The following is a 24,522-nucleotide window of genomic DNA, read 5'->3' as shown; positions in this document are numbered from 1 at the left end:
AAGAAAGAAAGAAAAGGAAGGAAGAAAAAATATCGTTATACCCACATACCCACATATATTGTGGTTTATCCACCAGTCCCCTAATCTTTGTGGCTCTTCTCTGCATTCTCTCCAGAGTCTCAACATCTTTTTTTTGGTATTGTGGTGAACAAATGTCGGAATTACAGAGTGGCGTGAACTCTTCAAGTGGACCAACCAAGATGCCTCTACAAATGTTCCACTGTGTCCTTCTCGCCTTCATCCGCCCCAGCTGAGCAAACGTCCCCCATGATGAAGGGTTTCTGTCCTTCCGGCCTCCGGTGCAGAAGCTGACAGCTTCCAAAAACTTTTTAAAACTGCCCCCCCAGCCTGGCAGTCCTGGCAGCTCGACAGGGCCCCTCCTAGGAGGAATTGCAGCCCAGATGCCCACAGGGCAGAGAGAGACAGAGATGAATCTGGGCCAACTTCATTTCTCTCTCCTACGGTGACATCCCTGCAGGACAAATGTCACCATTTCTAAAGCTGGACAGGCAGGACAAATGGCCATCCAAGAATTTAATTTAAATTAAATAAATGTATTTATTAAATTATTTGATTTACAAACAGCCCAACTCCTGCCGGACTCTGGGTGGCGTGCAACGTTAATAACAATAAAAAGATATGATGGACTGTGCTGAAATGAATAGACTTACTTTGAAACTTACAGACAAAGAAGATTTGGAATATTATAAATTTGGGGAAAGTTTTATGAATGGGTGGAAATGAAAAATATTAAAATAAATAATTATTTTGGAAGAGATGAAAAAGAATTAGAAATTACATAGTAGAAACCCAGATAGAAACATAGAAGATGATGAAAAAGGAAATGGCTGTAGCACTAGATAATAACGTAACACAATTCTAAGGTAGTATATGATTTATATTATTTTAAATATATAAGCTTTTCTCTCATTTGTTAATTGAGGGTTTTAGTGGGTATATACTGTATACACATAGTAAAATACATGATGAAGGTTATAGAGGAGATACTCATAGTAAAATATATCTAAGAAATAATAGAAAAGAAGGTATAGGAATAAAACATATCAATGAGAGAATAGAAGAAGAGATATAGGAATAGAAGAAAGGTATAGGAGATATAGGAGAGCAATAGGACAGGGGACAGAAGGCACTCTAGTGCACTTGTACTCGCCCCTTACTGACCTCTTAGGAATCTGGATAGATCAATCATAGATAATCTAAGGGTAAAGTGTTGGGGGTTTGGGGATGACACTAAGGAGTCCGGTAATGAGTTCCACGCTTCGACAACTCGGTTACTGAAGTCATATTATTTACAGTCAAGTTTGGAGCAGTTAATATTAAGTTTAAATCTGTTGTGTGCTCTTGTGTTGTTGCGGTTTAAGCTGAAGTAGTCGCCGACAGGCAGGACGTTGCAGTATATGATCTTGTGGGCAAGATAGATAGAGAAGGAAGGAAGGAAAGAGAAAGAAAGAAAGAAAGAAAGAAAGAAAGAAAGAAAGAAAGAATACCCTTGGTGGTGCAGTGGTTAGAGTGCAGTCCTGCAAGCTACTCCTGCTGATCACTGGCTACCAGCAGTTTGGCAGATCGAATCTCAGTAGGCTCAAGGTTGACTCAGCCTTCTGTCCTTCTAAGGTGGGTAAAATGAGGACCCAGCGTCCTCTCTTCTAGGTGAGTGCCACGTGCCGTGGCCTCTGGTGGGAGTGTGTCACCAACGCCTTCGATGGGATAACCACCTGTGATGAATACGACTCCATCTTCACTGAGCACCCAGGTAAGTGGGTCTGCCCAGCAGGTGAGGAGTCACGGGGACCCAGGAGGTCATCTACACAGATAGTCCTCAGTGTTTGACCACAAGGGGGGGGGCAAATTTCCATGGTGGGGTGAGACCGTTGTTCAGTGAGTTTTGCTTGATTTCACAACCTTTCTTGCCACCACTGGTTTTTCCTGAACACCCTCACTCTGCTAAAGAAATAATTCTCTCTCAATACTGTCAAACTATTCACTAAGTCTGCATTACTATTATGATTAGTCTTCACATCAAGTTCAGGGCTGCACCCAGTGCATGTGAGGGGGTGCCATGATCCAGGGGGGCGCAGTGGTTAGAGTGCAGCCCTGCAGGCTACTTCAGCTGCCACTGTAGTTCAGCAGTTCAGGTTGACTCAGCCTTCCATCCTTCCCAGGTGGGTCAAATGAGGACCCAGATTGTTGGGGGCAAGAGGCTGACTCTGTAAATCGCTTAGAGAGGGCTGGAAAAGCACTGGGAAGCGGGATATAAGTCTAAAGACTATTGCTATATACTGTACATATGATGACAATAAAGTACTGTACTTATTATTTATTATTTAAACCTGGTTTCTTCTGCCCATTCAGCTCACCTGGTTCAAGCCAGACTCTTCTGCACGGGGGACCCCAACGGCTCATCTCCAAATGTTGAGGCCTCTACAACCACAAAAGCTGGTCACCAACCTAGAGCAGGGGTTCACCAAACTTACCAACTTTAAGACATATGGACGTCCACCTCCAGCTGGCTGGGGAATTCTGGGTGTTGAAGTCCATAAGTCTTAAAGTTGCCACGTTTGGAGACTCCTAACCAGGAGCACCAAGGACACCACAGCCGACCTTCCTTTGCCGCTCGGTGTAACCAAGCCTTGACCCCAAGCCACCTCCAGGCCTCAGGAGAGGAAGCCAAAAGGCAGGTGGACGCATGAGCTCATTTGTCCCTGGACCTGGTTTTTAGGTCCCCTTGCCAAGAACGTTGGCTCGGCTCCCCCCCCCCCCCCCAGAGCGATACAGTCGGCAGCCAGAGGGCAGGCATGGCATTGCTTGAGTGACAGATGGTGCCCCCGTGCCTCCCCCACTGTCTCTGGCGGCCACTCAAGCCAGCAATTCTCTTCCCACCAGCAAGTTGGCAGAAGGTTCAGCCGGCCATTTCCTGGGATTGGCGAAGGAGAAGCCAAGAGAGAAACCTAGAAGATTGACGGCAGAAAAAGACCTCCTGGTCCATCTCGTCTGCCCTTCTACTATTCCCTGTATTGTGTCTCAGGATGGATCTATGTTGATCCCAGGCATGTTTCAATTCAGGGACTGTGGATTCTTCCTTCCTTCTTTCTTTCCCTCCCTCTCTTCCTTCCTTCTCTTTTTTTCTTTCCTTCCTTCCTTCTTTCCTTCCTTCCTTCCTTCCTTATTCATAGAAACCTAGAAGATTGACAGCAGAAAAAGACCTCCTGGTCCATCTCGTCTGCCCTTCTACTATTCCCTGTATTGTGTCTCAGGATGGATCTATGTTGATCCCAGGCATGTTTCAATTCAGGGACTGTGGATTCTTCCTTCCTTCTTTCTTTCCCTCCCTCCTCTTTTTTTCTTTCCTTCCTTCTTTCCTTCCTTCCTTCGTTCCTTATTCATAGAAACCTAGAAGATTGACAGCAGAAAAAGACCTCCTGGTCCATCTCGTCTGCCCTTCTACTATTTCCTGTATTGTGTCTCAGGATGGATCGATGTTGATCCCAGGCATGTTTCAATTCAGGGACTGTGGATTCTTCCTTCCTTCTTTCTTTCCCTCCCTCCTCTTTTTTTCTTTCCTTCCTTCCTTCTTTCCTTCCTTCCTTCCTTATTCATAGAAACCTAGAAGATTGACAGCAGAAAAAGACCTCCTGGTCCATCTCGTCTGCCCTTCTACTATTTCCTGTATTGTGTCTCAGGGTGGATTGATGTTGATCCCAGAGATGTTTAAGGGGATGGGACATTTTGTCTCCACCAGTTGGGTCAAGCTCTTTCTTACGCAGCCTTTGATCTCTGACAATTGGCCGCTGCCTTTTCTCCTTCGCCCAAAGACCCCTAGCTGTTTGGCCCAGTCCTTTTGTCACAGAACACCACCTTCAGCCTCAGCCTTTTGTGTGTGTGTGTATGAAAGAGCTCCCAAGCCTCCTCCCCTCCAACTTTGGAAGTCTGGAGCTCTCGACAATCAGTTTCACTTTTCACTACCCGGAACAATTTAGTGTCGTCAGCAAACTTTGCCACCTCACTATTTACTTCTACATCCAGATCATTAATTAATTAATTAATTTATCTATTTATTTATTTTGTCCAATACAAATTGAAAGTTAAAGAGAATAAAAACATGTAGTAGTAAATATCAGGGAAAGGATAGAAGAAAAGATATGAGAATAGAATACATCAATGAAGAATAGAGGAATAGATAGATGAATGGAAGAGAAGATATATAAGATATAGGAGGGACAATTGGACAGTGGACGGGAGGCACACCGGTGCACTTATGCTCGCCCCTTACTGACCTGTTAGGAACCGGGTGAGGTCAATCTTGGACAGTCTAAGGGAAAAATGTTGGGGTTGGAGGTTGACACCACGGAGTCCGGTAATGAGTTCCACCCTTTCACGACTCGATTGCTAAAGTCATATTTTTTACAGTCAAGTTTGGAGCGGTTGATATTAAGTTTGAACCTGTTGTGTGCTCTTGTGTTGTTGCGGTTGAAGCTGAAATAGTCGTTGACAGCCAGGATGTTGCAGCATGTTTAAGGCGTCTTAGTATTTGCCTTTGCAGAAACCCTATTTCTGCATGGTTACTGCAAAGAGAGAGAGAGAGGGAGGGAGCTTTCCTTCTGCAGTAAGCTACACGCCGTCCAGATGCTTCAAATATGTGTGACGGAAACGGTTGACAATCTACAAGGGAAGATTGGATTTGTCCCACTGACTGCAAGAGATGAGATGAATGCGCTCGCAGAAACACACTGACAGACTGTGGGACATGTCGGGAGAAATCTAAGGGGAGGGCAACCCACCTCCATCCCCAAATCTCTCTTAGTCCTACACCATCCAAAACTCAGCATTTCTGCTCGCAAAAGCCAAGGGTCTCCGATCTTTCAAAAGGACGATTCCGGGCTCTCTTGGTGCAGAGCAAAGAACAGTTCCACTATCAGTGTGGCTTGTCACACCATAAGCCAGATGTTCAGACTAGGTATGGCCTTTTTTCATCCACCCCTCGAGTCCTTGCAAGGACCCGGGAAAGGGCAGATGTGGAGGATGGATGGTGTTAAAGATAGGATCGCAAAATCATTGAGTTCGGTGCTGCAACCCAACAAGACCGACACGGACTTCAGAGGAGAATCAGAACGGCAGAAAAAACAATGGCTGCCCACCTGCCTTCCATTGAGGACCAGTAGATTACATGAGTCCAAAAGAGGGTGGGGAAAATATTGACTGACCCCCTCTCGCATCTTGGACATATATTGCTTGAACTCCAACCCTCAAAACATCACTACAGAGCACTGCACACCAAGACAACTAGACACAAGAGGAGTTTTTTCCCCAAATGCCATCACTCTGCTAAGCAAATAATTCCCTCAACACTGTCAAACTATTTACTAAGTCTGCATTACTATTACTAGTAGGTTTTTCTCATCATTCCTATCCCTCATCTCCTCCCACTTATGACTTGACTGTAACTTGTTGCTTGCATCCTTAAGATTTATATTAACATTGATTGTTTTCTCTATGACAATCATTAAGTGTTGGACTACATGATTCTTGACAAATGTCTCTTTTCTTTTATGTCCACTGAGAGCATCTGCACCAAAGACAAATCCCTTGTGGGTCCAATCACTCTTCTACAATAAAGCATTCTATTCTATTCTATTCTATTCTCATTCCATTATTCTACTCTTTTCTACATTCCAATATCTATTCTATTCTATATTCTATTCTATTCTATGTCAGCTGGTCCAAACATAACTGCTTTTTGCAATTGACAGATGGCAAATTTTTCAATGCCTGTGATGTTCAAGTGGTTATTGTTGTTGATATTATTATTGTGCATATTCCTCCCAAGATGTCAAGGTCTACTTCGAAAATGATGGACAATCATCATCATCATCATCATTATCCTTATCTTTTATTCATTAGACTTGAAACTCAGTCAACTGAACATTTCAAAAACTGTCACAAATACCCCTGACCGGTGCTAATGGTTGAAATGGGTTGCTACCAGCGTCCTATGTATCAACCAAGTATCTTCTTAAATGTTCGACTTCTTTTTATCGCTTTGTATCTATTTATATTGTATTTGTATTATTGTTGTGAGCTGCCCTGAGTCCTTCAAGATTGGGTGCCATAGAAGTCAAATAAATAAACAAATAAACAAGCAAAGAAACAAACAAATAAATAAAATTATGATTTTCCAAGTAGTAGTGCATTTTTTTGCAGTTCCGCTAGTGTTATTGCAAGAAGCTGCCATTTCTTGATCCGTTTTGTGAAATTGTTGGACATGGTACCAAGACAATGGGTATCGCTCTTACATGTTTCATCCATAGCTGTGTAGTTTTGACGGCAATATTTTGTAATTTTTCCCAGTTCTTTATCTTTGACTCTGGCATCTCCGGGCACAGGGATTTCAATAAACTCTACTCTTCGGCCCTCGGCAACCATAATATCTGGTGTGTTGTGTTCCAAATAGTTATCTGTCTGTCTCCAAAAGTCCCACAAGATCTTCACCGTCTCCTTTTCAGTAACTTTTTCCACTTTGTTTTTACATAATGCCCAGTCGACTAATTTAGCAACTCAATCATGTAGGATGCTTGGCTGCATAGCTAGAGGTATAACAAGCAGGAAGAGGGAGATTGTGATCCCGCTGTATAGAGCGCTGGTGAGACCCCATTTGGAAGAATACTGTGTCCAGTTCTGGAGACCAGCAGATAGAATCCGTTGGATGGATTTACTTAAGTGCACTGAATCCTAATCCTTCACAAAGACTGAGTTCAAGCATGTTCAAACGCCCTTAACACCGCCAAAAATAAAAGCAGACTTTTCCAAAAATGTTTATCGGAGAGTTCTCGGCTCGGCTCATTTTAGCACACAGAAGGGCGTATTTTTGGAAGGGGATCTGAATATCAAATTTAAAAAAAATCCCTCTTCACAATCTGGCTTCTGTAGCTAAAAAGTCCTTCTATTTGATGGAGATTATTTTAAAACCGAAATGCATCAGTTAGTTTTCACAACGGGGACCTATCTGTCTTTCTTGCAACACTGATTCCTGCCACCGATAAGATTGCTTTATCTCACGGGCTATCGGTAAAATTCAACCACAATGTGCTCACTTTGTAAAAGTTACTTTACAACACCCGTATTGATTTGACACAGCATCAAGGCCTCCACTTCCCCATCATTTCTCCTCTTTCTCCCTGACCAATCCTCGAATACAGCTCATCTGTCTGAAACCCACACCGCATTTCGGACATCAACACTCTAGAAAATGTCCAGAGATACTTTACGGGAAGAGCCCTCCACTCCTCCACTCGCAACAGAATCCCCTACACAACTAGACTCACAATCCTAGGTTGAGAAAGCTTAGAACTACGTCGCCTTAAACACGACCTAAGCATAGCTTATACATTGTATGCATCGGCTACTATGTCCTTACTATCAACAACGACTTCAGCATCAACCACAACAACACACGAGTGTACAACGTAAACCGCTCCAAACTCGACAGCAAGAAATACGAGTTTAGTCACCGAGTAGTTGATGCATGGATCTCACTACCAGACTCTGTAGTATCATCTCCTAACCCCCAAAACTTTACCCATAGACTCTCCACTGTTGACCTCTCCCGATTCCTAAGAGGTTAGTAAGGGGCGTGCATAAGTGCACCAGCGTGCCTTCTGTCCCCTATCCTAATGTTTCCCTTTTACTAGTGTCATGTACATAAACATTGTTACATTTTTGTATACCACCAATACATACCTGACAAAATAAATAAATAAAAATAAATAAATAGAAACATAGAAACCTAGAAGATTGACAGCAGAAAAAGACCTCCTGGTCCATCTAGTCTGCCCTTCTACTATTTCCTGTATTTTATCTTAGGTTAGATCTATGTTTATCCCAGGTATGTTTCAATTCAGTCGCTGTGGATTGACCAACCATGTCTGCTGGAAGTTTGTTCCAAGCATCTACTACTCTTTCAGTAAAGTAATATTTTCTCATGTTGCTTCTGATCTTTGCCCCAAATAACAAAATAACAAAAGCGACAATGTTTTTTAAAAAATCATTAAAATGGGGCTTTAAAAAACAAAGTTCTGATTCCTTTGAGTTTTTGTTTCCCAGAGCCAGAAGAGGGAATGTGCATAATGCATTTTCTATGTTGCAGACTTCGGTGGAATTGATTTCATCTTCTTTTACCTTTGCAGCAATTTCTGAAGATCCCTCTCCTGACGCCACAGGCTTAGCCCCACACATTATTTGCAAAAATGCAACATTGCCACAACTTGCTGAGCTGACCCAGGATGACCCTTGGTGGTTTTTTCCCTCTCTGTCTCAAGTAATGTATGTGGTTAATGCCGTGTTTCCCAACCTTGGCCACTTGAAGATACTTGGACTTCAATTCTTAGAATTCCCCAGCCAGTGAATGCCTGCGCATCCCCTTGTGAGATTTCGCTTCCTGCACATGAGCAGAACAAAAAACACACTGGGACGTGCGCATGAATGCACGCAACTTAATCGAAGCTTTTGGCAATTTTCTGCATGCGCAGAAGCAAATAAAATCACAGAAATCTCACATGCCTGCGCACCCCCTCATAAGATTTCACTTCCTGGACATGCACAGAAGCAAAAAACAACATGCATGCGCGGAAGCAAAACTGCCATGCATGCATGGAAGCAAAAATTGTGCATATGCAGAAACAAAAAACATGTGTATGCGCTGAAGCAAAAAAAAAACCCATGTGTATGTACGGAAGGAAGAAATAGCAAAAAATCGGCAAAACCTCTTGCACGAGAACTTCGTCATGTGAAATTTTGCTTTTGCCGCATGCACAGAAGCTGAATCTTGCACAGGTATGTGGGTGCGCATGTGCACATATCGGGGAAGATGCGCACATTAACACACGCAAGACAACTGAAGCTTTCAGCAATTTTCTACATGCGCAGAAGCAAAAAAAACCCCCACCAAAATCTCACAGGTGTGTGCAATCCCCGCACGAGATTTCCCTTCCTGCATATGTACAGAAGCAAAAACATGCTGGGACCTGGACGAGCGCATGCAAGGTAACCGAAGTTGTGCATGCAGTGCAACAATCGCAAGGGTGCGCCATCCTTTACTGTACTGGCAACAACCCACCTCTGGCGAGGACATGTGAAGTCAGGCAACATCATGCGAAATCACACGACAGCCTTCCACACGGTTTCACAACTTGAATTTCAGGGTGGCCGACTGGCCAGCTGACCGCTGAGAGCCAACATTCGCGGCCCTGTCTCAGACCACAGTGCAGAAGCCAGCGGGGGACCATCCATCTCGAGGGCAGAATTATTCCACATTTTTATTAACGATCGGCCTTGACATGATTGATGGGCTGCTTAGCCAATCTGCCGAGGAGGCGAAACATGGCAAATACCCATGGCAACAACCACACTAGGCTGCAGGCTCATCTGGGCAGGTTGGCAGGCTGAGCCGAGAGCACAAGATGTCCTGCCAGAGAGAGAGGAAAACGGAAGGACTCACGGTCCCCGAGATACGACCAGCCTCGGAACCTGGGACGGCCCCCCCTGAGCTCTATGAGTTAGCTTTAAGTGGCCAAAGCAATGGGAACTGCAGTTTAATGTTTCCAAATGTAAAATAATGCACTTGGGGAAAAGGAATCCTCAATCTGAGTATTATATTGAGAGTTCTGTGCTAGCAAAAACTTCAGAAGAGAAGGATTTAGGGGTAGTGATTTCTGACAGTCTCAAAATGGGTGAGCAGTGTGGTTGGGCGGTAGGGAAAGCAAGTAGGATGCTTGGCTGCATAGCCAGAGGTATCACAAGCAGGAAGAGGGAGATTGGGATCCGACTGTATAGAGCGCTGGGGAGTCCCCATTTGGAATAACACTGTGTCCAGTTCTGGAGACCTCACCTACAAAAAGAGATGGATCAAATGGAACGGGTCCAAAGACGGGCTACAAAAATAGTGGAAGGCCTTAAGCATAAAACTGATCAGGAAAGACTTCATGAACTCAAGCTGTAGAGTCTGGAGCAGTGTTTCCCAACCGTGGCAACTTGAAGATATTTGGACTTCAAGGGGAATTCTGGGAGTTGAAGTCCAGATATCTTCAAGTTGCCAAGGTTGGGAAACACTGGTCTGGAGGACAGAAGGGAAAGGGGGGACAGGATCGAAACATTTAAATACATTAAAGGGTTCACTAAGGTCCAGGAGAGAAGTGTTTTTAATAGGAAAGTAAACCCAAGAACAAGGGGCCCCAATCTGAGGTTAGTTGGGGGAAAGATCAGAAGCAACGTGAGAAAATATTATTTTACTGAAAGAGTAGTAGATGCTTGGAACAAACTTCCAGCAGACGAGGTTGGTAAATCCACAGGAACTGTATTTAAACATGCCTGGAATAAACATAGTTCCATCCTAAGATAAAATACAGGAACTTGTATAATGGCAGACTAGATGGACCAGGAGGACTTTTTCTGCCGTCAATCTTCTATGTTTCTATGTTGCTATTTCTATTGAATTTTTTAACACATAAAACATAGAAAAACAAAAACTAAACAATACACATTTGCACATTTAAAATAAGATTGTTTTTACATTTCTGTTTCTACATTTTCTCCTTTTACTTTGACAGATATTCTGTTTCTATTTTCTCCTCTATCCATTTGTCAAATTTCCCCCATACGGTATAATATTCATTTTCCTCTTTGTTCTGCAATTATAGTGTAATTTTATTCATTTTTGCACATTCTAATATTTTTCTAATCACCATTTGTTCTGTTGGCATCTTTTCTTTTTTCCAATTTTGCGCAAAAATCAGTCTTGCTGCTGTTAATATTTTTTTAAAATAATTTTTATCAGATTTCTAAAACAATACAAACATATGAAAGACATTAACAAATCATTCAAATATCTGTTCACTTACATTTCTGTAGCATCATCATATCAAATTCAATGCACTGTTATCCAACTATCTTATCAATAACTTTTCCCCATTGGTAATTTATCTTTAAATAATAATATTTACAAAAACTCTTACCACTACCAATTACTAATTACTAGCTATTTATATATTTCCTAACTGCCATTTTTGGGGACAGAACAAGATGTTCCTACATCCTGCTTGGCTTTCTGAATTAATCTATTTTTCAGCATGGGGTGGGGGTTGAAATACCCTAAATTAAACAAGCCTGACAATTGCTGAGTGTCCAAATTTGATGGAGCAATGGTTCTAAGACCAGAAACCCATTTGTAATTCACTTTTTCTAGCACTATCTGTAACTCAAAACATTTGCTTAATGAATGGTCAGAAGTCAGTAAGTGTTGTTCTGCCTCTGTACAAATCGATGGTGAGACCACACTTGGAGTCCTGTGTACAGTTCTGGTCACTGCATGACAAGGAGGATAGAATGGAACTGGGAAAGGTGTAAAAAAGGGCAACAAGAATGATCAAGGAAATGGAGCCCCTCCCTTACGAAACCAGGTTGCAATGCCTTGGTCTCTTCAGCCTTGAAAGACGGTGTTGAAGGGGGGACTTGATCGAAGGGAATAAAATCCTGCATGGGATGGAAAAGGTGGATGGAGAAAAAATTATTTTCTCTCTCCCACAATACCAGGATGAGGGGCCCCTCCCTAAAGCTCACAGGTGAGAAAGTGAGGACAAATCTAGGGAAAGATTTCTCCACCCAGAGGGTCATTGGATGATGGGATTCCCTTCCAGAAGAGGTCATGACAGCTGTCAGCCTGGAGACCCTCAAGGCAGGATTAGACAGATTCATGGATGCCAAGTGTATCATAGGTGGTTATTGAAACGGATGTCCAAGGGCTGCCTCTATGTTGGTTGAGACAGGCAGGGTTCCCTTGAGTACCATTTCCTGGGGGTCAGGTCAAAGGGAGGGTCTTGCCTTCTCTTTCTGCTCAAGATCCCCATGGACAATTGGGGGGCCACTGGGGGACACAGAATGCCCAACTCGAGGGGCTTTGGCCTGATTCAGCAGGGCTCTTCTTAGGTTCTTAACATAGGTTTGGAAGGAAAATACAAGGCATGCTATTGATTTGTTTGGGAGGAGGGTGTCTAGTGGCTTGCAAAGTCTACATCTAAGAAAAGAGTTTGGGATCCCCACTGACAAAACACAACAATGAACACACTTCTGAGCTGCATTAGAAGAAGAAATTCCACCAAGAATCATCACATTATTATTCCCTGCCCGGTCCTATTGGTGAGGTTATACCAGCAATGGGTTCTTACTGGAACGGTAAACAACCCCACACCGGTAGCAAAAGGTGAGCTGCGCACACAGCTTTGGGTGTCTTGCATGCGCCCACCCACATCCCAGTGTGTTTTTGCTTTTGTGCATGCACAGGAAGCAAACTCTCGTGAAAGACATGCGCACCTTTGAGATTTTGGCGATTTTTTGCTGCTGTGCATGCGTAGAAGCAAAAAAAAATTCCCAAAATCTCTCATGCGCGCACTCGTCCCCTTGTGAGATTTTACTTCCTGCACATGCTCAGAAGCAAAAACATGCTGGGACATCCGTGCACATGAGACATTTAAAGCTGCTCGCTCAGCGCACCATTAGCGGTGGTAGCAGCACTGCACCCCTGGTTTATTATGGCATCCAGTTCTGACCCCCATGATACAAAAAAGATGTTGGGGCTCTGGAAAGAGGGCAGAGAAGATCAAGAAAGATTATTGACTACTATAATAATTTTTTTTAAAAAAAGAGTTCTGTTGGACAATCGCTTAAATATGAGCCAGCCGTGTGCAGCAGCTTCCAAAAAAGCCAACACAGTTCTAGGCTGCATTAACGGAGGGAGAGAATCAAGATCACGTGAAGGGTTAATGCCACTTTATAAGGCCTTGGTGAGGCCACAATTGGAATATGGCATTCAGGTTTGGTTGCCACGATGCAAAAAGGATGTTGAGACTCTAGAAAGAGGGCAGAGAAGAGGGACAAAGAGAATTAGGGGGACTGGAGGCTAAAACGTACGAAGGACGATTGCAGGAACTGGGCCTGGCTAGTTTAATGGAAAGAAGGACCAGGGGAGACATGATAGCAGACTTCCAGTATCTCAGGGGTTGCCACAAAGAAGAGGGGATCAAGAAGAGGGGGTTGACTCAGCCTTCCGTCCTTCCCAGGTGGGTCAAATGAGGACCCAGATTGTTGGGGCCAACAAGCTGATTCTGCCAACCGCTTAGAGAGGGCTGGAAAAGCAATGTGAAGCGATATATAAGGAAGGAAGAAAGGAAGGAAGGAAGGAAGGAAGGAAGGAAGGAAATTAGGAAGGAAGGAAGGAAATTCGGAAGGAAGGAAGGAAGGAAGGAAGGAAGGAAGGAAGGAAGGAAGGAAGGAAGGAAGGAAGGGTGGTGCTGTGGTTGGAGGGCAGCCCTGCAGGCTCCTTCAGCTGACTGCTAGCTGTAGTTCAGCAGTTCCAATCTGATCACTGGCTGAAGGTTGACTCAGCCTTCCATCCTTCCAAGTGGGGTCAAATGAAGGCCCAGATTGTTGGGGGCAAGAGGCTGGTTCTGTCAACCCCTTAGAGAGGGCTACACAAGCGCTAGGAAGTCTAAACACTAAATGCTAATGCTATTGAGCAGAAGGTTGGGCTAGAAGACCTCCAAGGGTTCCTTAATACCCTATTAATCTATGTTCCACATTCTACAATTTTGGGAACACATTTCCCAAAAATTACTTTATTGGGGTGAGCAGGTTGACTGGACAGCCAGCCAGATGCTGTCGGGGGTGCCGAGGGCCTGGAGAGGGAATCTGAGCTGAGAAATTATATGCCCAGATTTAGACATATAAAGGGAAGCCCCAGGGAAGGCAGCCGAAAACCGTTTTTCCATGGCTACCGAAAGTAGGACAAGAAATAATGAGGGTAAGTTTGCAGCTGTCTCTATTAATATTATGGAAAACTTCCTTCGTAGATAAAAAAAAGAGAAGAGAAAACCAGTATAATAGAGGATCAGCTGTCACCAGAGCTGGGTTTCTGGGTTTCTTGACAACTTTCAAAATGGGGTGGACTTCAACTCCCAGAATTCCCCAGCCGGCTGGCTGCTTTCAGATAGGCGGACTTCCATTCCCAGAATTAGGCAGCTGCGGAATTCTGGGAATTGAAGTCCACCCAATTTGAACGTTGTGTGTTCTTGGTGCACTGCACACCAAGAAAACAAGACACAAGAACAGTTTTTTCCCAAACGCCATCACTCTGCTAAAAATATAATTCCCTCAACACTGTCATACTTTTTACTAAGTCTGCACTTCTATTTCTACTAGTTTTTCTCATCTTTTTAAAAAAATATCTTTATTAATTATTTACATTAATAAACACAAAACGACATAGAATTGTTTTTTAAAAAAGGCATCCAAACATACATACAGTAAAGACATGATAAAGCATTATGCTTTATACATAAGGTAATTTGGTATCAAAACTTAATGTAGATACCAGCTATGTCACAGGATATTTTGTTTTTGCAGTTTATTCATTTGCAACCATTTCAATTCCTACATGCTAATATACATTAATCTCCTTATATTATTAATATCCGTTTTTCTACATTTCCTTTCGAAAGATAGTTTTTTCTCCTCATTCCTATCACCCTTTTCCTCCCACTTAAGACTGTAGGACTGTCACTTGTTGCTTGTATCCTCAGATTTTTATTAATGTTGATTGTTTCTTCATTGTTTATTTAACCCCTATGACCATCATTAAGTGTTGTAGCACATGATTCTTGACAAACGGATATTTTTCTCTTATGTCCCCTGAGAGCATCTGCACCAAGACAAATCCCTTGGCCAATAAAATTCTATTCTATTCTATTCATTGGTGAGGATCTCGGCTGAATGTTGAATTGCATTTTATTCCTGTGGGCTTCCAAGGGTCAGACTCAATGACCTCTGGGTTCCCTTACATCTCCAACCCCGCAGCTCTGCCACAGGCCTTTCCAAGCAGCCACAAACCAACACGAGGCGTGTGACAAACATCACAACAACATCTTGCAGAGGATGAAATTAGCCTGCCTGTAAGGTCTTCCTGCCCCTGAGCGTCTCCGTTCTGCTTTTCCTGATGGTTTTGAAGAGAGAACACATTTGCGCATGATGAAAAAGACGCACAAGCCACAAGCTGTGGAGACAGCCCTCGACTTAACAACAGGTTTGCCTGGTACGCCAGTTGCGGCCCTATTTGGACAGGGAGTTGGACTAGATGACCTCCAAGGTCCCTTCCAGCCCTATTATTTTCTATGTCCCCTTTTCTGCATGGGCTGGATTGAAAAGACCCCCAAGAAGCCAGGGGGCTCAGGGAGGGGCCAGGAAGCTGCCTCTTCAGGACACCACCCACCCCATGTCTTGGGCGAGGGTCTCTCCTTCCTTCCTTCCTTCCTTCCCAGACCAGGAAAAAAGACACCACCAGCCCCGGCCACAACAAAGCCCACCGTCTGGACGTGCAAGGATCTCCCATTTGCAAGATCCCTGGACTGTTGTGAACGCCACAGCCGAGAGATGGTCTTCTAAGCTCAGCTGTGGATCGAGGAGGACGGCCTGCTTGCGGACCCTCTCCGAGGAGGGGGAGTAAAGACTCCCCCCCCATAGTGATGGACAGACAGATGGAAGTGCCCCTGGGAGGAAAGACCCACAGCCACTCCGTCTGGTCGGGGTGGAGCCTGAGCCTATTAACGCCCATCCAAACCCTGACAGCCTCCAGGCACCGGCACATCACCTGCCCTGCTTTATGACGGTCCAGGGGTCATGTGACAAGCCCTGGGGAAGCGCCAGATTCACTTAATGACCGGGTGAGTAGCTGCAACCACTGCAGGGATTCCCTTAACAGCCGCGGGAAGGAAGGGCCTGAAAGAAGCAAAGTTAAGGGCATCAGAGGAGGAGGCGGTCAAAGGAGATGGTCTCGCTTAGCAACAGAGATTTCGGGGTCGTAAGTCCAGGACCTGCTGTGATCCCCAGAGCCCAAGCTCCGCTCAGGGAGCCGGATTGAACGTGTGACCCGTTTCCAACCACAGGTGCTGCCAAAACCAGAAGGAGGCGAAATAAATGGAAGAAAGAAAATCTGGTTTGGAATAAATTTAACCACCGGTGCCCAGGTTGCAATTTGCTCGGTTTTAGCCTCCCACCAACCCTGAAACACGGCAGCTCCGGACTCTTTGCATATTCCACAAGCGTCCTGCCAGGAACCCCCCCCCCCCCCCCCGGAGGAAGAGGGTGTGTGTGACCCAGCTGAGAACTTGCATAACTGACCGGCTGCATCGGCGCTTGTGAGCTGCAGGCTGCCGGCCCTGATCTCACACACGCCACGCAGCCAAAAGCTCCCACAACTCTCCCCTTCAGCCGGGAGCCCTGCGTGGCCAACGGGCCAGGACACCAAGGGGGCCATGGGCTGCCCCAGAGCAGAAGCCGGAAACCATCGTTATAAAAAGAGGGAAAAGGGAAAGCGAAGGAAAGAGATAGGTTAGGATAGGAGTGGATAGGGAATGGGGTGGGGTGGGGTGGACTAGACTAGAATAATATGGAATGGAATGGAATAGAAAAATGTGAAATGGAATGGAATGGACTAAACTAGACTAGACTAGACTAGAATAGAATAGAATAATATGGAATGGAATGGAATGGAAAAACGTGGAATGGCACGGCATGGCATGGCATGGCATGGTATGGAATGGCATGGAATGGACTAGACTAGACTAGACTAGACTAGAATAGAATAGAATAGAATAATATGGAATGGAATGGAACAGAAGAACGTGGAATGGAATGGCATGGCATAGAATAGAATAGCAGAGAATAGGAGAGTAGGATAGGATAGTGGAATGAAGAAAGAATAGAATAGAACAATGTGGAATGGAATAGAATAGAATAGAAAATCCAAAATAGAAAACAGGAAACAGAAAAAAATAAGAAAATAAAACAGAAGAATATAACAAAATGAAGTGAAGAACTCCAGGGGGGGAAGAAGGAAGGGAGACAAGAAACTTATCCATCGTAAAAAAAAGCCTCTTTGGGTGGCCGGACAGAGGGCTGCACCAAAATAAAACCCACAACATGACAAACATGACTTTTCTCTCTCTCTCGTGGCCTCTGTGTCCTCTCGCAAAGCAATGCCTTTTGCTCTTTAATTCTTTTTGTTTCCCCCCAGGTCCAAAAGCAATGGTCAAATGCAGGCAGTCCTTGCTTCACGACCACTCGGCCCTGTGAAGTTACGACGGGACTGCAAAAGGGAGTTAATGACTGTCGCCGCATTCCCACAATCGCAGGGTCAAAATTCGCCACCAACGGTTGGAGCATCCGCGGTTGCGTGACCACCATTTGCAAACTCCCCAGCCGTTGTTTTCAAGAAACGAGGGATCTGGTTTCCAACCACATGATTTGCATTAACAACTGCAGTGATTTCCTAAAGAATCGTGGCAAAACTAGGGTCCTAAAATCAGGCGCGAATTATTTTAACAACCATCTCGCTTCGCAAATGTTGGCAAATTCTAGTCCCCAATAAGTCACCGAGAGGCCTGCATTGCACAGCCAGATGATGAAGCTGATTTAGCAAATTTCTCAGCTGAAAGTTTGTGCGTTTGCTCTGCTGATTAAGGCACCAGGTTAGAAAGCAGGAAACTGGGAGTTCTAGTTCTTCCTGAACCCTGAAAGCCAGCTGGGCGACTTTGGGCCAATCACCAGGAGACAGTAAGTTCTAGGGCCAGTCACCAGGAGACGGGGAGTTCTAGTCCCACCTTAGGCATGAAAGCTGGTTGGGTGACTTTGGGCCAATCACAAGGACACAGGGAGTTCTAGTCCTGCCTTAGGCATGAAAGCTGGTTGGGTGACTTTGGGCCAATCACAAGGACACAGGGAGTTCTAGTCCCGCCTTAGGCATGAAAGCTGGTTGGGTGACTTTGGGACTTTGAATGAATGGATGGATAAATGAATAAATACAAAATTATGTATATACCCGCATGTGTTATATATATCAAAAACACACAGAGACAGAGACACAAAATAATAAACTACCGTAAATTAAATATTTAAAAAAATAAAAATAAAATAGTCAGATTGATACAGATTGAACCCTAAAGATACCTCTGTAAGATGGACAGAATGAATAAACGAATGGATAAATGAATAAATACAAATTTATGTATATACTCACATGTATTATATCACACACACACACACACACACACACAATGATAAACTAAACTAAATTAAATTTAAAATAAAATAAAAATAAAATAGTCACAGATTGATACAGATTGAACCCTAAAGATACTTCTATAAGACAGACAGAATGAATAAACAAATGAAGAAATGAATGAAGAAATAAATACCAAATTATGTATATATCCACATGCATTATATCACACACACACAAATAGAGACAAAATAATAAACTAAATTAAATGTTTTAAAAAATAAAAATAAAATAGTTAGAGTTTGATACAGGACTGAACCTGCCAGAATCCCCTCTGTATGATGGGCAGAATGAATGAATGAACAAACAGATAAATGAATAAATAAATACAAAATTATGTATATACCCACTTGTATTATATCACACAAACAAAATAATAAACTAAATAATAATAAACTAAAGATACCCCTGAAAGATGGATATGTCAAAACACCTTAAGGGTCTCCCAAATCCGAGTCTCCGGAGAGGGGGGCATACAAATCTAATAAATAACAACAACAATAATAATAATCAACAGCAACTGCCCCCCCCCACCCACTCCCACTGCCTCCAAAGCAAAGCGAGGCCAGGCAGCCGAGAAGGGGAACCTAACACACCCCACCATCCCCGGAAGCGAAAAGCCCCCCTCCATCTAAGGAGACCCTTCCCCTCCTATTGAGGTCTCTTGAAGGCTTCACAGCTGCATTCACACAACCTGTTAACCTGAGTCAGGACAAATGCAAGCTTACATGGCTGGCAAAGCAACAATCTTTGGGGGGGGGGTCAAGCCAGGATCCAACTCTCCTGCCAGATCTCAATGGGATTCAGGTGACCCAACTTCCTACCCACCTGCTCAAAGCCGCAAAGACAACACGACTCTTGCCTGGTCCCACCTTTGGCTGGTGCCAGAGATGCCCCAAGCAAGGCGCAAAGATCTCTCCCTGGGGGCACACAACACCCCTGCGAGGATGACCGGAGGTCAAAGGGTAAAAGGCAGAAGGACCGCAGGCGAATCATTCCTGACTCCTAACTCGACCTTTTTCACACAATCCGGTTCCTGCATTTGTTGCCTTTTGGAAACACCCGCAAAAGCCCATGTGGCCCAAGGAGGGATGCTTTGGACACCTCTGTGGACTTCAACTCCCAGAATTCCTCAGCTGGAATCATTATGATTATTACTATTTATTCGACTTCTATGCTGCCCAATCCCGAAGGACTCAGGTAGAATCAGGTAGATCTTCCAGCTGGGGGATTCTGGGAGTTGAAGTCCACAAGTCTTAAAAGCGACCAAGCTTGGAGACCCCCTTCCCTTTAAACCAGGGGTAGGCAAAGTTGGCTCTTGGAGGACATGTGGACTTCAACTCCCAGAATTCCTGGGCTAGCATGATTGGCTCAGGAATTCTGGGAGTTGAAGTCTACATGTCCTACATGAGCCAGCTGCGGCCCTATCTGGACCGGGAGTCACTGCTCACAGTCACTCATGCCCTCATCACCTCAAGGCTCGACTACTGCAACGCTCTCTACATGGGGCTACCTCTGAAAAGTGTTCGGAAACTTCAGATTATGCAGAATGCAGCTGCGAGAGCAGTCATGGGCTTCCCTAAGTATGCCCATGTCACACCAACACTCCGCAGTCTGCATTGGTTGCTGATCAGTTTCTGGTCAAAATTCAAAGTGTTGGTTATGACCTATACAGCCCTTCATGGCACCGGACCAGAATATCTCTGGGACTGCCTTCTGCTGCAGGAATCCCAGTGGCCGGTTAGGTCCCACGGAGTTGGCCTTCTTTGGGTCCCGTCGACTGAACAATGTCGGCCGGTGGGACCCAGGGGAAGAGCCTTCTCTGTGGTGGCTCCGACCCTCTGGAACCAGCTCACCCCGGAGATTAGAATTGCCCCCATCCTCCTTGCCTTTTGTAAGCTCCTTAAAACCCACCTCTGCCACCAGGCATGGGGGAACTGACACATCTCCCCTGGGCCTACACAGTTTATGCATGGTATGGTTGTGTGTATGTTTTGTGTAAGGGGTTTTTAGTGACTTTTTAATTATTAGATTTGTTATGTATTGGACTTTTACTGTTGTGAGCCGCCCTGAGTCTACGGAGAGGGGCAGCATACAAATCTAAATAATAATAATAATAATAATAATAATAATAATAATAATAATAATAATAATAATAATAATAATAATAATTTGCCTCCCCCTGGAGACTGAAACCAAGCCAAGCCTGTTCATTCTTAACCAGGTTAGCCAACACCAGCCCCCTTTCCTTCCCAAGCTTTCCCGGGACCCGAGCGCGACTTGGAACCCATTCGTGGACCCGACCTCCCATCATCCGCACCCTTCCCTTCCCTACCTGTCTCCGGGAACGTGGGCGGCGTTCAAGGCGAAGGGGGATCGGGACGAGCGGGCGGCATCCCCGGCGGGCTCGGGTCGGGCTCCGACTCGAGGACCTCGCGGGCCCCTTCCCACCGGGGCTCAGGACGCTCCCGCCGGCATCCCCGCGCTCACCAGCCGCCCAACCACGGGCGGCGTTGTGTTCCAAGAGCTGCCGGCGCCCGGGAAAGCCCGCCCGGCTCCTCCGCCCTCCGGTGGGCGCCCCGCCAGCGAGAGCCGCCCTCTCCGGGGAGCCGGACCGACGCCGCCTTCAGGGGCTGCCCTCCTCCCTCCCTCCGGCCAAGGCCGAGCCCAAGCCGCCGTCCGTCGCTCCTCTGCCCGGCTCGGCTCAGCGCCCGAACGAGCCAGCGAGCGAGCGAGCGCCCGTCTCCTCCGCGTCGGGGAAATTGCCCCACTTCTCTGCCCCCCTCCCCTCCGACGCCCCCGGCCCCGCCCCCGGGCGCCCTGATTGGAGGAGGAGGAGCCGCCCAGGACACGCCCCCTCCCCCGGGCAGGGAAAGGGGGGCGGGCAGAGGCTGCGGGGGCGGCGGCACCGGTTGCGCAAAGCCCGCGTGGGAAAGTGCGCGCTGGGAGGGGGGAGAGGAAGGACTACGTGGCCCATCGCCCACAGCCCGGGGAGGGGGGCAAGGGGAGTGCTGGGAGGGGAGGGGGTCCCACTGGGGTCGAAGGCGAATGAAGGAAAAGAGACGCTGCCCACCCCGTGGAAGAGTTGGCGGAGAAATGCGGGAGGCCGGGAATGGGCGGGGGGCGGTCTGGGAGTGAGTGTGTGTGTGTGAGCACACGACTGGCCGCCGCGCCGCCTTCGGGACTTTGCACAACCCCGGCCGCGCATCCTGGCAAGCCGAGAGGCGGATCCGCTGGAAGCCGGCGGAGAAGAAGAAGGAGAGGAGGAGGTGGAAGAGGAGGAGGAAGAAAGAGAAGGAGGTGGAGGAGAAGGAAGAAGAAAAGGAGAAGGAAGAGGAGGAGGAGATGAAAGAGGAGAAAGAAGAAGGTGATGAAGAGGAGGAGGGAGGAGGAAGAAGAAGAAGAGAAGGAGGAGGATAAGGAAGAGGAGGAGGAGGTGAAAAAGGAGGAAGAAAAAGATGATGAAAAGGAAGAGGATGAAGAAGAAGAAGAAAGTAATAAGGGACATTCGAGGTCTTCTAGTCTGACCCCCCTGCTCAAGCAGGAAACCCTAAACCATTTCAGCCAAAGGGGGTTGGGCTAGACAACCTGCAAGGGCCCTTTCAACTCTAATAATAAAATAAAAATAAAATAAAGAATGACTTTGTTGAATCTCTTCTTCAAAACTTCCAGCATTGGAGCATTCAAAACCTCTGGAGGCAAAGTCCTTCCGATGGTGAATTGTTCTGGGATTATAGAATACCAGAGTTTGGAGGGACCCTGGAGGTCCTCTAGTCCAACCCCCTGCTTAGGCAGGAGACCCTGCACCCCTTCAGACAGATGGTTATCCAACATCTGCTTAAAGACTCCCAGTGTTGGGGCATTCACAACTTCTGGAGGCAACTTCGGTTCCACTGATCAATTGTTCTCACTGTCAGGAATTTTCCCCTTAGTTCAAAGTTGCTTCTCTCCTTGTGCTAGAAGGGTGGAGGAGGAGGAAGAGGACTGTGGGCTCCTTGCTGCTCTCTGGGCTTGGTTGCTTCCTTGAAGACGTTTTGAGACCCAACTGGGGAACACCATCAGTGTTGGAAGGAAAGATTTGTTTGGAGACAGGAGGAAGACCACACTTGGAGCCAAACAACTGTCTTGCTTAGCAACAAAGAACTGGGGCTCTGTTGCTGCCATAAGCCAAGGAATGCCTGCATTTAGGTCAGGTGAGAGAGGTGGGAGGGAGGCTCGATTCAAGTATGTGTAAAAGGTGAGTAAGACAAATCAGAACCATTCCAGAAAAACTGGAAAAACCAAAAGAAAAAGGAGGGATTTCAATGACAAGGAAGTAGATCTCGGCTGGGTCTTGGGAAGAAGAAGAAGAGGGAGAGGAGGAGGAAGAAGAAGAAGAGGAGGAGGAGGATGAAGAAGAGGAGGAGGAAAAAGAGGAAGAAGAAGAGGGAGAAGTGGGAGAGAAGAAGGAAGAGGATGAAGAGGAGGAGGAAAAAGAGGAAGAAGAAGAGGGAGAGGAGGAAGAAGAGGAGGAGAAGGAAGAAGAAGGAAGAGGATGAAGAAGAGGAGGAGGAAGAAGAAGAGGGAGAAGAAGAGGAAGAAGGAAGAGGATGAAGGAGGAGGAGGAAAAAGGAAGAAGAGGATGAAGAAGAGGAGGAGGAAGAAGAAGAGGGAGAAGAAGAGGAAGAAGGAAGAGGATGAAGAAGAAGGAGGAGGAGGAAAAAGGAAGAAGAGGATGAAGAAGAGGAGGAGGAAGAAGAAGAGGGAGAAGAAGAGGAAGAAGGAAGAGGATGAAGAAGAAGGAGGAGGAGGAAAAAGGAAGAAGAGGAGGAGAAAGATGTTTCAGCAGGTTTTTTTGCTTCTGTGCATGCGCAGAAGCAAAAAGTCACCGAAATCCTTCTCGTGCGCATATCCCCTCGTGAGGTTTTGCTTCCTGTGCATGTGCAGAATCAAAGCCATGCTGAGACACATAAGTGCACATGCAGGAGAACAGAAGCTGCGTGCACAGCGCAACCTTTGCTACTGGTGTGGCATCCCTATCTGTACTGGTAGCAACCTGCTACTGGTCATAAATGGGAGTCGTTTTTTTCAGTGCTGATGTGAGTTAGAACGGTCAGAAAATGAATTGTTGTAAAATATTAAATATGTTGTTATTATTAATAATATAATTAATACAACATAATATAACAAGTATTAATTATATTATTATTATTATTAATAATAATATTGATTGTTTCTTCATTGCTTATTTGACCCCTATGACAATCATTAAGTGTTATACCACATGATTCTTTACAAATGTCTCTTTTTCTTTTATGTACGTTGAGAGCACCTGCACCAAAGACAAATTCCTTGTGTGTCCAATCACACTTGGCCAATAAAGAATTCTATTCTATTTTATTCTATTCTATTCTATAGAAATGTATGTTCTCTTTTATGTACACTAAGAGCTTTTGCACCAAAGACAAATTCCTTGTGTGTCCAATCACACTTGGCCAATAAAGAATTCTATTCTATTCTATTTTATTCTATTCTATTCTATAGAAATGTATGTTCTCTTTTATGTACACTAAGAGCATTTGCACCAAAGACAAATTCCTTGTGTGTCCAATCACACTTGGCCAATAAAGAATTCTATTCTATTCTATTCTAATATACTGTATGTTCTGTTCTATTCTATTCTATTCTACTCAAAACTGCAACTCGGACGGAGGCCTCTTTTAGCAAAACGACCCTTCCTCAACCCACGATGAACCCACCTGATCCCAGCTGCAGATCCTTGTTGAAAGAGTCCCCACTAACTCTTTCCGGCCTCCGTTGTGAGTTTCATCGCTGGTTGCGACTCCCTTCCTTCGTTGCTTCCATCCTGCAAAGCCTTAAATTAAAGAATGGGAAATCGGCGCAATTAAAAGCCCCGTCTGTGATTTATTCCGCTCGCTCGTTCCTGCGCCCCCTGCGGAGAAAACTGGCAGGAGGAAACGGGAGGAGCCCACATTATTTTAAATTAAACCATCCCAGCTTCTCCCCAGCAGAGAAATAATAATCACCAAAAATAAAAATGTGGCCTCCATATTTCCAACTAGTTTTTATTTTATTTTTTTTGCAGGAGAACATTTGCTTTGTAATTTGGAGCTTTGATGAATCCACTAATGAGCTGCACTTTTATAAAGGTGATTTCCATATGCCAGAGATATCGTCTTCCAATCCTGCATGGAATTTTTTAAAAAACAACAACCAAAATCTTAAATTCTCCACTTCCAGCTACACCAGAATTAAATCTGGGATCTCAACAGATTCAGGAGTAGCTTTATAAAAGCCACAAAATTAAATTTATCTTCCTCTCCCTCCTTCCTTCCTTCCTTCCTTCCCTC

The 24,522-nt window shown here is 45.3% G+C and overlaps 1 protein-coding gene across 2 annotated transcripts in view; it reads right to left on the bottom strand.

The window, feature by feature from the left end:
* IL1RAP (interleukin 1 receptor accessory protein) overlaps positions 1-20,949 on the bottom strand; it is an 86,092-nt gene extending 65,143 nt beyond the window's left edge. Inside the window, exon 1 of one of the 2 annotated variants that reach the window (XM_070753851.1) lies at positions 20,508-20,949. The gene's annotated coding sequence lies outside the window, so the exon portion shown is untranslated. The remainder of the gene's footprint in view (positions 1-20,507) is intronic. The other variant, XM_070753849.1, reaches the window with a different exon arrangement.
* Between the last annotated feature and the right edge of the window lie 3,573 nt (positions 20,950-24,522).

The sequence above is a fragment of the Erythrolamprus reginae genome, chromosome 5, assembly GCF_031021105.1.
Source record: "Erythrolamprus reginae isolate rEryReg1 chromosome 5, rEryReg1.hap1, whole genome shotgun sequence".
In the NCBI taxonomy this organism is placed as follows: Eukaryota; Metazoa; Chordata; class Lepidosauria; order Squamata; family Dipsadidae; genus Erythrolamprus; species Erythrolamprus reginae.
This window is presented reverse-complemented; position numbering and strand designations above follow the sequence as displayed.